The sequence below is a fragment of the Prionailurus bengalensis genome, chromosome B2 (genome assembly GCF_016509475.1).
Source record: "Prionailurus bengalensis isolate Pbe53 chromosome B2, Fcat_Pben_1.1_paternal_pri, whole genome shotgun sequence".
NCBI classification, from domain to species: domain Eukaryota; kingdom Metazoa; phylum Chordata; class Mammalia; order Carnivora; family Felidae; genus Prionailurus; species Prionailurus bengalensis.
In genome coordinates this window covers 79,767,774-79,779,312 of record NC_057349.1, presented here as the reverse complement: position 1 = coordinate 79,779,312, position 11,539 = coordinate 79,767,774, and positions in this window count along the sequence as shown.

The window sequence follows — 11,539 nt, the reverse complement described above, 5'->3', positions numbered from 1 at the left end:
TGAATACCAGCATTTTCTATGAACCAGTAAACAATGGCCACCTCTTGCCAGAGCATGGGATAAAGGAGAGGGTTCTAATTTGATGTATTATTTAAACAAATAAGTTACTCAGACTAGGTATCTACAGGATCAACACCCACCAAACTTATCCGAACAGCATTTGTTTAAAATTCACTTTAATAAAGTAAATTCTATACACAATAATGTCATTGTATTTCCAAAATTAATTGGACTGAGCATCCATACTACATATTTCTTCATATTAGAGCTATACTTCATTCTAATCTGAAAATGAAACCATATTTGCACAAATTCTACTTACAAGGTAATCTTCCATTTCCCCCAATGAAAACTCACAAAAACAAAGGTTTTTTTTTGGCAAACTCAAGATACTTAAAGGGATATAAATGAAATAGCTAAACATTAGCTTTTAGTATTTAAAAAAATTTTGGGGTGGGCGCCTGGATGGCTCAGTCAGTTAAGTGTCTTGACTCTTGATTTCAGCTCAGGTCATGATCTCATGGTGGTGAGATTCAGCCCTGCATCTGGTTCTGTGCTGAGCGTGGAACCTTCTTGGGATTCTCTTCCTCTCCTTCTCCCTGCTCCCCCTCTCATGCTCGGTCTCTCTCAAAATAAATAAACATTAAAAAAAATTTAAACATTGTTTTTTTTTCATGCTTATTTTCTGAAACAATTTCAATCAAACTCTTCACAAACATCTTTGTCACTCACTTCTTCCTCATGACCAGGGCCACTCTGAGTCATCTTGCAAGGTTTCCAGGCCACATGATCTGATTTTCCACCTACTTTGCTTGGGAAACTCATATATGATGCTGTGTTAGCTGCTCAGGCCACCACAACAGGTGGCTTAAACAACAAAAATTTATTTTCTCTTAGTTCTGGAGGCTGGACGTCCAAAATCAAGGTGTTGGCGGGTTGGGTTTTTCCTGAAGTTTCCCTCTTTGGCTTGCAGATGGCGACTTTTTGCTGTGTCCTAGCATGGCCTTTTTCTCTGAGCTCATGCACACTGGTGCCCTGATGTCCCTTCTTTCCTTTTCTTTTTTTTCTTTTCTCTTTTCTTTTTGTTTCTTTTTCTTTTCCTTCCTTCCTTCCTTCCTTCCTTCCTTCCTTTCTTTCTCTCTTTCTTTCTTTCCTCTTTTAATTTTAGAGAGAGCATGAGATGGGGAGAGGGAAAGAAAGAGAGAGAATCCCAAGCAGACTCCACACTCAGTGAAGAGTCCAACGCAGGGCTCAATCCCATGACCCTAGGATCATGGGCTGAGCCAAAATCAAGAGTCAGATGCTCAACCGACTGAACCACCCAGACACCCCCCTGACATTTCTAAGAGTAGCATTAACACTGGGGAAAAACCACTGGAGCAAGAAAACAGGTTCGGGCAACAAATATAAATATAATCTTAATTTTTTTGTTGCTGCAACATAGAATTTAGGTGAATGTAATTCTAAAACATTGTCCCTAAAAATGATGGATTCCAAAGAAGTGGAAATTTTTGTAGGGTGAGTGGTCAATGGAGTTACTTGATAAGGATTAAATAAAGAGACATGGAAATTGCTTTAGGAAATTTACTGGCCACAACAGCAGGATTTCTTTTACACAAAGGCCAAGTTTTAAATCTCATTCAGCCATGTTTTAACAAGATTCCACTTGTAATTTTCCAGTAGGTTTCTTTCTCTTAGACCTTCTATTGGAAAGCAATCAACTTTAGTATTGCCCAATTTAATGATATGCCTAGAAAAATAGTTCAAGCATGAGAGAAGAAAAAAATGATCTCTGAAAATTTCTCAATCTTCACCCAAAATTGGCACCGTTTTCTCATGTTGTACATCTGCACACAACTATCCTTATTTGAAAATCAATTTTAGAGTTCTGGCTTCTCCCCAAAATACCATGACTACAACTTAATATGAACCTGGCTGCATAGTTACTGGCTTTACCATTTCAGATAGTTAACAATTTTTGCAAAATTGCCTTTAGCTATGAAATACAGCATAATTATACTCAAAATATGTCCGGTGATTTACCTAAAAACTGAAGATTTGAGGTGAGAAGAAAAGCTAGTAAAAACAAGCTAAAAGGGGCCAGCCAGATGCCTGCGGATGGATATTCCCCTCGCATACTTTCAATTTCTGTAATCTTGTTTGCCTCCTGTGTCCACCAACTGCCCAGATGGCACCAATGATAAGGGCCCCCTCCCCTTTTTCTCTTGTCTCTCAACCCCCTACCATCCCAGCCATAAAAGGAGGCCGATGCCAAGGTTCGGGACTCAGCCTTTGGAGGTGACTCCGCTGGGCCAGCACCAGTGCACAACAGTCTTTTCTAATTCCCCGAGTGTGTGTGGCTTGTCTCTTCCTGGGCGCCGAGTACTTGCTGTAACAACGGTACAGCTTTACAACTATTTTTCCACTTGGTAATACTGTCCCATAATACAATTTAACTACCATGGCATTCAGGTGAAATGTTGGGGTTCAGGAGCGAATGGTCAAGAAAAAATTCTTGGGACATCTTCGATGCAAAAAAAAACATGGTTTTATTACAGCATGGGGACAGGACACGGGCAGAAAGAGTTGCACTGGGGTTGTGGAGTGACTGATTATATACTTCAAAGTTGGGAGGGGGTTAGGGATAGGGTAAGTCTCTAAGGAATTTGGAAACAAGGTTTCCAGGACCTTGAGGGGTCATTTACTGTCTAGTAAAACCTTAGTCATGAGACCCTTCAGATGTGTATCAGTGGACCATATGTTTAGAGGATGATTGCTAAAAAATTATATTGGGGGGAGGGGGTAGAGGTAAAGTAAGTTTCCAAAGGGATTTTTGCATGTTGAAGACTTACAGGATCCTGGAGGTCCGGCTAATGTCAAGCTAAGGTTGCCTTTTGCCTCTAGCAAAGTATGAACAACAAGGGAGTTGAGCTTCTAGAGGAAGATCACTCTGGCTGTCTCAAGTACTTGTCAATGGGCTGTAAGTTGTAAGTTTTTGTTTTTGTTTTTTTTCTTTTTTGCCTTTGTCCTCCACATCAGCATTCCTCAAGTTGGACTTCTACTCTGGGGTATTCACTGCATCTATTTTTTTTTTTTATGTTTATTTTTTAAAGAGCGAGTGAGCTAGGGGAGGGGCAGAGAGGGAGACACAGAATCCGAAGCAGGCTCCAGGCTCTGTGCTGTCAGCACAGAGCCCAACGTGGGGCTCTAACTCACCAACCGCGAGATCATCACCTGAGCCGAAGTCGGAGCCAACTAGCCACCCACGTGTCCCGCTGCATCTATTTTTACTTAGGATAAAAATACAATTTGATTCTTGCAACTCAAATATCTCCAGAGCAGTAGTGGCATCACCTAGGACATGTTCGGAAAGAAAGGATCTCAGTACCTGCCTTACACCTACTCAATTAGAACCTGTATTCTAACATGATCCCCAAGGTGATTTCGGTTGGGCAACCCAGCAGCCCGGACAGTGATAGAAATGAAAGAATTCGCCCAGGGAGAACAAAAGAGAAGTTTACTGAATACACTGCAAGGGAGCAGCAGGCAGGACAGCAAAGGAGAGACTGTCTGCCAGGAGGCAGTGGTGAGGGGCACAGTTACATAGAGTAAGGGGACATATGGAATTTTCTTTTTTGGCTATCTTGGAAACTGTGTCTGTCTGTAAGTAGCCCATTAGGGCCAACGGCTATTTCGAGGTGGGTCACTTAATGAGCCTGTTTGTATTCAGCTCTGTGTTCACTGTGGGCCCTTTTACCTTGCTCAGGTTCCCATTGCTCAAGCCTTTGCCTAAAAGTGGCCTCCACAATTCATATGTACACTCAAGTTATCAATGCATTGAACTAGGATCACATAACCACACATCTTTTATTATCATTCACAGGAAGTGACAGAAGAGCTGCATTCAGACATTCAACAACTCAATATTGAGTGCTTACTATGCGTGCTAAGCACTGTGTTAGGAGTTCTGGCTGATTTGTTGATCCTAAACAAGTTGGTCAAGTACCCCTGCCCCTAAAGTCTACAGCCCTCCAACACCAAACCCAGCTTAAAGAACACAAATGCCTTTACAAAATGGGAAGAAATGTTTGTCCTGAAATCTTTAAAAAAATATTTCTCCACCACAAACCTCAGCTGACTTAAAAAAATTTTTTTTTAATTCTAAGGGAGTATGAATCTCAAGTTACTTGGGATCTAAATGCAGATTTGGGAGGTGAATTTCCTCCCTTTTCCTTGGGGGGAGGGGCAGAGGGAGAGGGGAATATTGTAAAGTTCAAGTTATAAAAAGCAGAAAAAACTCATAATCCTATACATCTTTATATAGTTGCCATCAATTTTACATATAAATCGATTTGGGTTCTTTTCCAGGACATAGCATCACCATTTTGCTACTAAAAACTCTTTATATTTTGCAGCCATTAAAATCATTGTATATTTTAAATATACAAGGCAATCTTTCCCCTAATATTGGATAAAATACTGTGGTGAATACTTTTAGACATCTATTCTGGTCCTACTCTGGACTATTTCCTTACATTAACAATAAATGTCTGGAATGGATGTTGATTTGAGATCAATATTGTTCATTATGTTATAGTAGTGTGATTCTAGGCTCCTAGCTTTCTATGGCTTTAAAAATCACAAATGGGATTAAACTGTACCTCAGTGGTATTTGATAATATGGGTAATATGGAATGCACTCATACTAGCTTAAGAAAGAAATAGAAGAATACCGAAGAATCTCACAGATAAAAAGTCAACATAAGTACAGCTGAACCTACTGAAAACAGGAAAGATGTCAGACAGCTTTTCTTTTTAGGCAGTACAGTAGCTTTCTCACTTTTCTGGGTGATTGCTGTCTTTGCTATTAAGATTGTCCTCAGCATATACATGACATTCAGCTCCAGAGTTACTGTCTTTAAAATTACAGTGCTCATCGTCATCTGAATGATGCACCTACCCCATTCTGAATTCCCAGGATACCTAATTCAAGTATCTCCCCACCCATATCAGAATTCCATTTCAGGGGCACCTGGGTGGCTCTGGCTGTGGAGCATCAACTCTTGATTTTGGCTCAGGTCACGATCTCGCGGTGGTGAGACTGAGCCCCACATTGGGCTCTGCATTGTCAGCTTCCGGCCTGCTTGGGATTCTCTCTCCTTCTCTCTGCTCCTCCCTACCTTGCACGTGTGCTCTCTCAAAATAAATATTTAAAAAAACAATTTTTTTTTAAGGTTTACTCATTTTTCAGAGACAGACAGAGTGTGAGGTGGGGAGGGGCAGAGAGAGAGGGAGACACGGAATCTGAAGCAAACTCCAGGCTCTGAGATGTTAGCACAGAGCCTGACTCAGGGCTTGAACCCACAGACCCGTGAGATCATGACCTGAGCTGAAGTCGGACGCTTAACCAACTGAGCCACCGAGGTGCCCCCAAAATCAATATTTTTTAAAAAAGATAATAAATATGGTTGTGACAAATCAAGGTGAGGACAGAAAAGTTTTGTTACTGAAATTATGTTGTCATCTTAGAATAAGAAATCTGTGCTTTGTAAATTAATTCAGGTCTAAACTTTTGTTAATTCTTTTCCCCTTTGATTTCCTAAATTCATTTTTGGCCAGTCTTGGATCAATAGAGAAAAGAAATCATATTTAGGTCAGGAGAACTCAGTAAGTGACAGAGGGTAGAAGAGCATAGACAGCAAGATGGAGTTACTCATGTCAAGCAGGGGTCTGTGTCAAGCAATAACACAAACAGTAAAGGGTATTGCAGCTACAAGATATTGCCAGGACAAGCAACAACTGACACCCCAAAACTGTTAACAAGCAGAAGCAGAGGAGGTCTGCAGGGCCCAAGACCCATTAAATTCCTTTAAAAGGGGGGAGGGGTTTGCAACAAACTGTCCTGCTCTTCAGACATGACCCCTCTGGTCTGACCACTTAAAGAAGACAGTCGCAGAAGGCCCTGGCCAATTGATACCTGAACAAAAATGAGCCCCTTCACCGCTTGAACATAAGTAGGTGCCAAGAGCTGACCTGAACTGGACCAAGGCCTTATCTCAACTGTATGCCCACAAACTGACTTTGTGTTGGGATCGTTTCCTCCTCTCTTGTTTGTTGTGTGCCTTTGTCATGCTCTGCTCTGTGTGCTGTGAAAGAAACCAAGTTAATCACATGGTGAAATGTCATTGAGTTTTGAATTCTGAATCTGCTTTATAATTATGATTAGCTTTGCTTTATGATTGAATCAAGCTGACACTGTGGAAAGACGTAACTCACGTGCGCGCCTTCATAGCATGCTCTTGACAAAATGGCAACATCGGAGGCTGGGGAACATGGAGTAAAATCTGATTGGAGATGGTTGCAATCTCTTTCTGCCAGGGATTTTCTATCATAAGCTCTTTAAATGTAGATAGATAGATAGATAGATAGATAAATTTTTTTTCTCTCTTAACACACAACCGACGTAAGTGGGTTTTGTGACTTGGGAGGTATGGTTCTCCTACCACAATACATGATCTGCTTGTGAGGAATGTGTGTCAGGTCAGATGACAGAGTATGGAGGAAGTGATCATTAATCCTGAGTCCATATCATTTACAGGCAGTAATGCTTAGATTTAGGTTTGGTATTCCTTGAATAAATTAAGCTCAAAGGGGAAAACATGAAGTTTTTGAACTGCTTTTCATTCTCTTGAGCTAAACAAAATACTTCATCAGACATTAAGGACATCACAAATAGATAAAATTCAAGCTCTCTAAAGTAGTTTATTGTTCTCAGGGGGGCAATGTCTACTTAGTATTTGACCTAAACAAGATTCTTGTCTATTTAAGACCCTGACCTTACATTTCTTTCTATTTTATATCTCTGAGGTTTATTTTTTAAGGTGATTTAATACTTTGATCCACTGAACTAACCAAAGCTAATCTTACCTTTCAATCATTGGAAAAAAGGATTGGACTCTATTTTGAAAGACAGCCTAAATTTTTCTCATATGAAGACACTTGTAATTTTTTTCTCTGAGGCACTTGTTCTTCAGCCATCAGTAAGAATCTAAAAACCTGTTCCATTGCATTTTAGTTATTACATGAATTACTTTGTATTAAAGTTGAAAAAAAAATTTTTTAGTACCTTTTTTTTTTCTAAGTTTATTTTTGAGAGACAGAGGGAGCACACAAGCAGGGGGAGGGGCAGAGAGAGAGGGAAACTGAGAATCCCAAGCAGGCTCCGTGCTGTCAGCACAGAGCCGAACTCAGGGCTTGACCCCGAGAACCGTAAGATCATGACCTGAGATGAAATCAAGGGGCAGATGCTTAACCAACTGAGCCACCCAGGTGCCCTGAAAATCCTTTTTAAAGAAACTTTAATGCTATAATCATGTATCACTTATCACATACAATTTGCACTGGCATTTTTCAGTTTCTGAGACTAGTGACACATTCATTTTTAAACAACAGAACTTAAAAGAATTATATTTTATGAATCAATTATATGAATAATATGGCTTTAAGTTTATTTATTTTGAGAGAGAGACAGCGAGCATGAGCACAAACAGGGGACGGGCAGAGAGAGAGAATCCCAAGCAGGCTTCACACTGTCAGCACAGAGCACAGCACAAGGCTTGAACTCACGAACCATGAGATCGTGACCTGAGCTGAAACCAAGTCGGATGCTTAACTGACTGAGCCACCCAGGCGCCCCTAGTTTTTTACCTTAGGTAAACTCCATACCACACATGGGGCTTGAATTCTCAACCCTGAGACCAAGAGTTGCAGGCTGTACTGACTGAGTCAGCCAAGTGCCCCAACATTTATCATTTAAAAGCAAGTCATCACCTGTAAAACTGAGGAAGAGAATAATGTATCACGATTTATTTCGGTAACTACTTTAACTTCATGTATTTTATTTCTCTGTATATACACTGAAAAAACCACAAGATGATGGCTATTAAACATATTTATTATCACTTTAGATTTTTTTTCATACACACTTTTGTATGTACATATTGAAATTACAAAAACTACTATCACCTGATGGTAGTAGAGACCGCTGATTTGAAAATATTAACTTGATGCATATCAAAATGCATCATCCTCAACTACACCAATGAACTGCAAAATGCCTGATGTAAAAAAGGTAAAGTAATGCATCATAACTTATAGTCTTATAAAGCGTTGCTAGCACAAAGATACCGGATTTATTTTACAATGAACATTTATTTTTGATAGTTTCAAGGCTAGTATGCTATGTAGGACATTTTCCAGAAGACTAAAGAGATGCTTCAGGTAAAAACTAAGAAACGTATAAAAAACAACTATCAGAAAGGTTTAAAAAAAAAAAGTATTAGGTAATCATTCTTTTAAAAAAAGACTTTTAATATCAATTTCTTCTATCCAAACAAACTGACACAACTCAGGTATTTTTATTTTTTTATTTACTTTTTTTTTTTTTTTGACTCAGGTATTTTTTTCCTCAAAAATTTCCAAGATAGTAGCTTTCGGATGATTTTCTTTCAGATGAAGTAAATCTTATGAGGACTCACCACCAACCACTAGTTTTTTCAGGCGTAAGTTTATTCTTCTTACCACCCTGTGCTTAGAAGTAGGCAGTCCTTGGGGCGCCTGGGTGGCTCAGTCGGTTAAGCAGCCGACTTCAGCTCAGGTCATGATCTCGCGGTCCGTGAGTTCGAGCCCCGCGTCGGGCTCTGTGCTGACAGCTCAGAGCCTGGAGCCTGTTTCAGATTCTGTGTCTCCCTCTCTCTGACCCTCCCCCATTCATGCGCTGTCTCTCTCTGTCTCAAAAATAAATAAACATTAAAAAAAAAATTAAAAAAAAAAAGAAGTAGGCAGTCCTCAAGAAATGTTCACTGAACTCAACTGCTGAAATTATAACAGTTAAAATATCAACATATCAACAAATAAATAGGACTTTGGAAGACTGGGAAATCAAAACACTTTCAGTTTATACACTTTCACAAACACATGAAAATGCTCTAGTTTATGCTAAATGCCCCAGCCCTTTTGAGTGCTATACAAAGAAGCAATTAAAAGGATAAATTTCCTTAGTTCATAAAATATGAAAAGCAGTCCAAAAAGAGACAAGCTAAATATTAGCTATACTCAGTCCTATTATATGGTATATAGCAACTTAGTAATTAACAGTACCACATAATTGTTTTATTCACATTCTGTAGTCAGGCCTGCTTTTAAAGTTAAGTCACTGAAAACATTTTCAGTCTGTAATTAAATTTAAATCATCAAATTGGCTTCTACATTTTAAAGTCTGTTAATTTAACAAAGATGGCTAAAAGTTAATATTGGAGAAGAAGACTTTCATTTCAGGATACAAGCAATGAAAGATCATTAAAAAGGCACGTAATAGGGGTGCCTGGGTGGCTTAGTTGGTTAAGCATCCGACTTCGGCTCAGGTCATGATCTCACGGTCTGTGAGTTTCCTCAAAAACAAGACACGAAGTTATAAATTTTAAAAAGTCCTATTCATTTGTTAACCTCCTAAAACCAAGCAATCCTCTTTTATGTATAAAGAGGTCAATATAACCCTTCCTTATCTAAAAGTGACACTGTTCGCCTGTAACCTAGTGCTTCCTTGTTTATCTTCCAAAATCTCTGGAGATTTAATGCATCCTGTGAGAACCAACCAACCATGGTAATTTAAGCCAAGTACAAATGTTTATGAAAATTCAGCACTGTTTCTTAGGAAACGTGCCACTGAAGTAGGAGGGTATAGAAAGAGCTTAGTTCCAGAAGGAAAATCTATGTTATGAAGGAAGCAATCTCCTAAATTCAAATGGCATAATGAATACTGGTGATAACTGGTTCCTCTGGAATGAGATTTTGACTTCAGCGTTTATGTATGTATTTATTTATACTTTTTAGTGTAATGTGGCTCAATTAACTCACTGGTATATAAAAAACAGAAAGGGATTTAAAGAATCTGAATTATACTAAATACTATTAAAGTAAAATAATATAAAATGCCAAGGTAAGATCTAGGACTAAAAAAAAAAAAACCCGAAACACCAGGGGCACCTGGGTGGCTCAGTCAGTTAAGCATCCAACACCTGATTTCGGCTCAGGTCATGAACTCACGGTTCATGGGTTTGAGCCCCATGTCAGGCTCTGTGCTGTCACAGAGCCTGCTTGGGATTCTCTCTCTCTCTCAAAATAAATAAACTTTATAAACAACAACAACAAAACACCATCCTTCTGGATAGACTCTAGAGAATCAGTTGTCAACCTCTTCTGATGTGATAAATCCATGACATGTTCCAATGAATAAATCCGTATTCTGATCAGAGTTTTCAAAAGTTGGAAGGAAAATACAGTATTACACTCAGATGGGACGCAAATCTCAGTGGCACATCAGCATTAGTTCCACACTGTGGCTTATGGCAGATAGTGCTGGTGCAGACTATACCTTCACCCCAGCTGCAACACCACACCTCGTTCTCGTTCTCTCATGCGGAGAATACTTATCAGAGCGCAAGTGAATCAGTAACAATGGAATCGCTAACCTGAAATTATCTCTAATTTGTTTTTAAAAAGTAAATCAATCACAAACAAAACACAAAATACTTTGTATGAATAACAATGAACTTGTGACACTTCACAAAAAACAAGAGAATATTAGTGTGTTGGGTTACCTGTTAACAATCACTGTTCTAGAAAGTTATTGTGGCTTTAGAAGATAAAACTGTGCTCCTTAGAGTACAAGGCTTATAAAAGGAATTTAAAACCTGTAGTTGGGAAATTTATTAAGTTGATAATGAGGAAACTAATTCCATCCATATAAACCGGTGATCTTGGATATACCCAAGTCTCAGCCTGAAGCCTCTGCTGATCCGTCTCTCGTCTGTAATAGTCAGCGCTATTTGCAGTTACAAATAATCAGACAAAGCATGTCGTGAAGATCCAGTTCTAAAAGCTGATGTGAAGAGCTGGAAGGCTAGCTTGCATAGAGGAGTCTTAAGGCACTGGGGTAGCTGTGTCTCAGAGCGAAGTAAATGCTAAAAGAAACAAACTTCTGAAGTTCCAGAACTCCAAACGAAGACAAACTGCCCATGCATTACAGCGGTCAGCGCCAGGGCACTGCCATCTAAACCCTTTTCTCCATGTTTTCAATTCAAAGGCTGGAAGTTTTATCTTAGGAGAAGATTTGATGATATGATGGAAGTCAAAGACAAACATTCTATTTTACTGTTATATAGGACAAAGACTGGCAAACTTTTTAAAGTAAAGGGCCATTTTGTCGCAATGGAACTGGAGAGTGTTATGCTAAGTGAAATAAGTCACACAGAGAAAGACAGATACCATATGTTTTCACTCTTATGTGGATCCTGAGAAACTTAACAGAAGACCATGGGGGAGGGGAAGGAAAAAAAAAAAGAGAGGGAGGGAGGCAAACCATAAGAGACTCTTAAAAACTGAGAACAGGGGCGCCTGGGTGGCGCAGTCGGTTAAGCGTCCGACTTCAGCCAGGTCACAATCTCGCGGTCCGTGAGTTCGAGCCCCGCGTCAGGCTCTG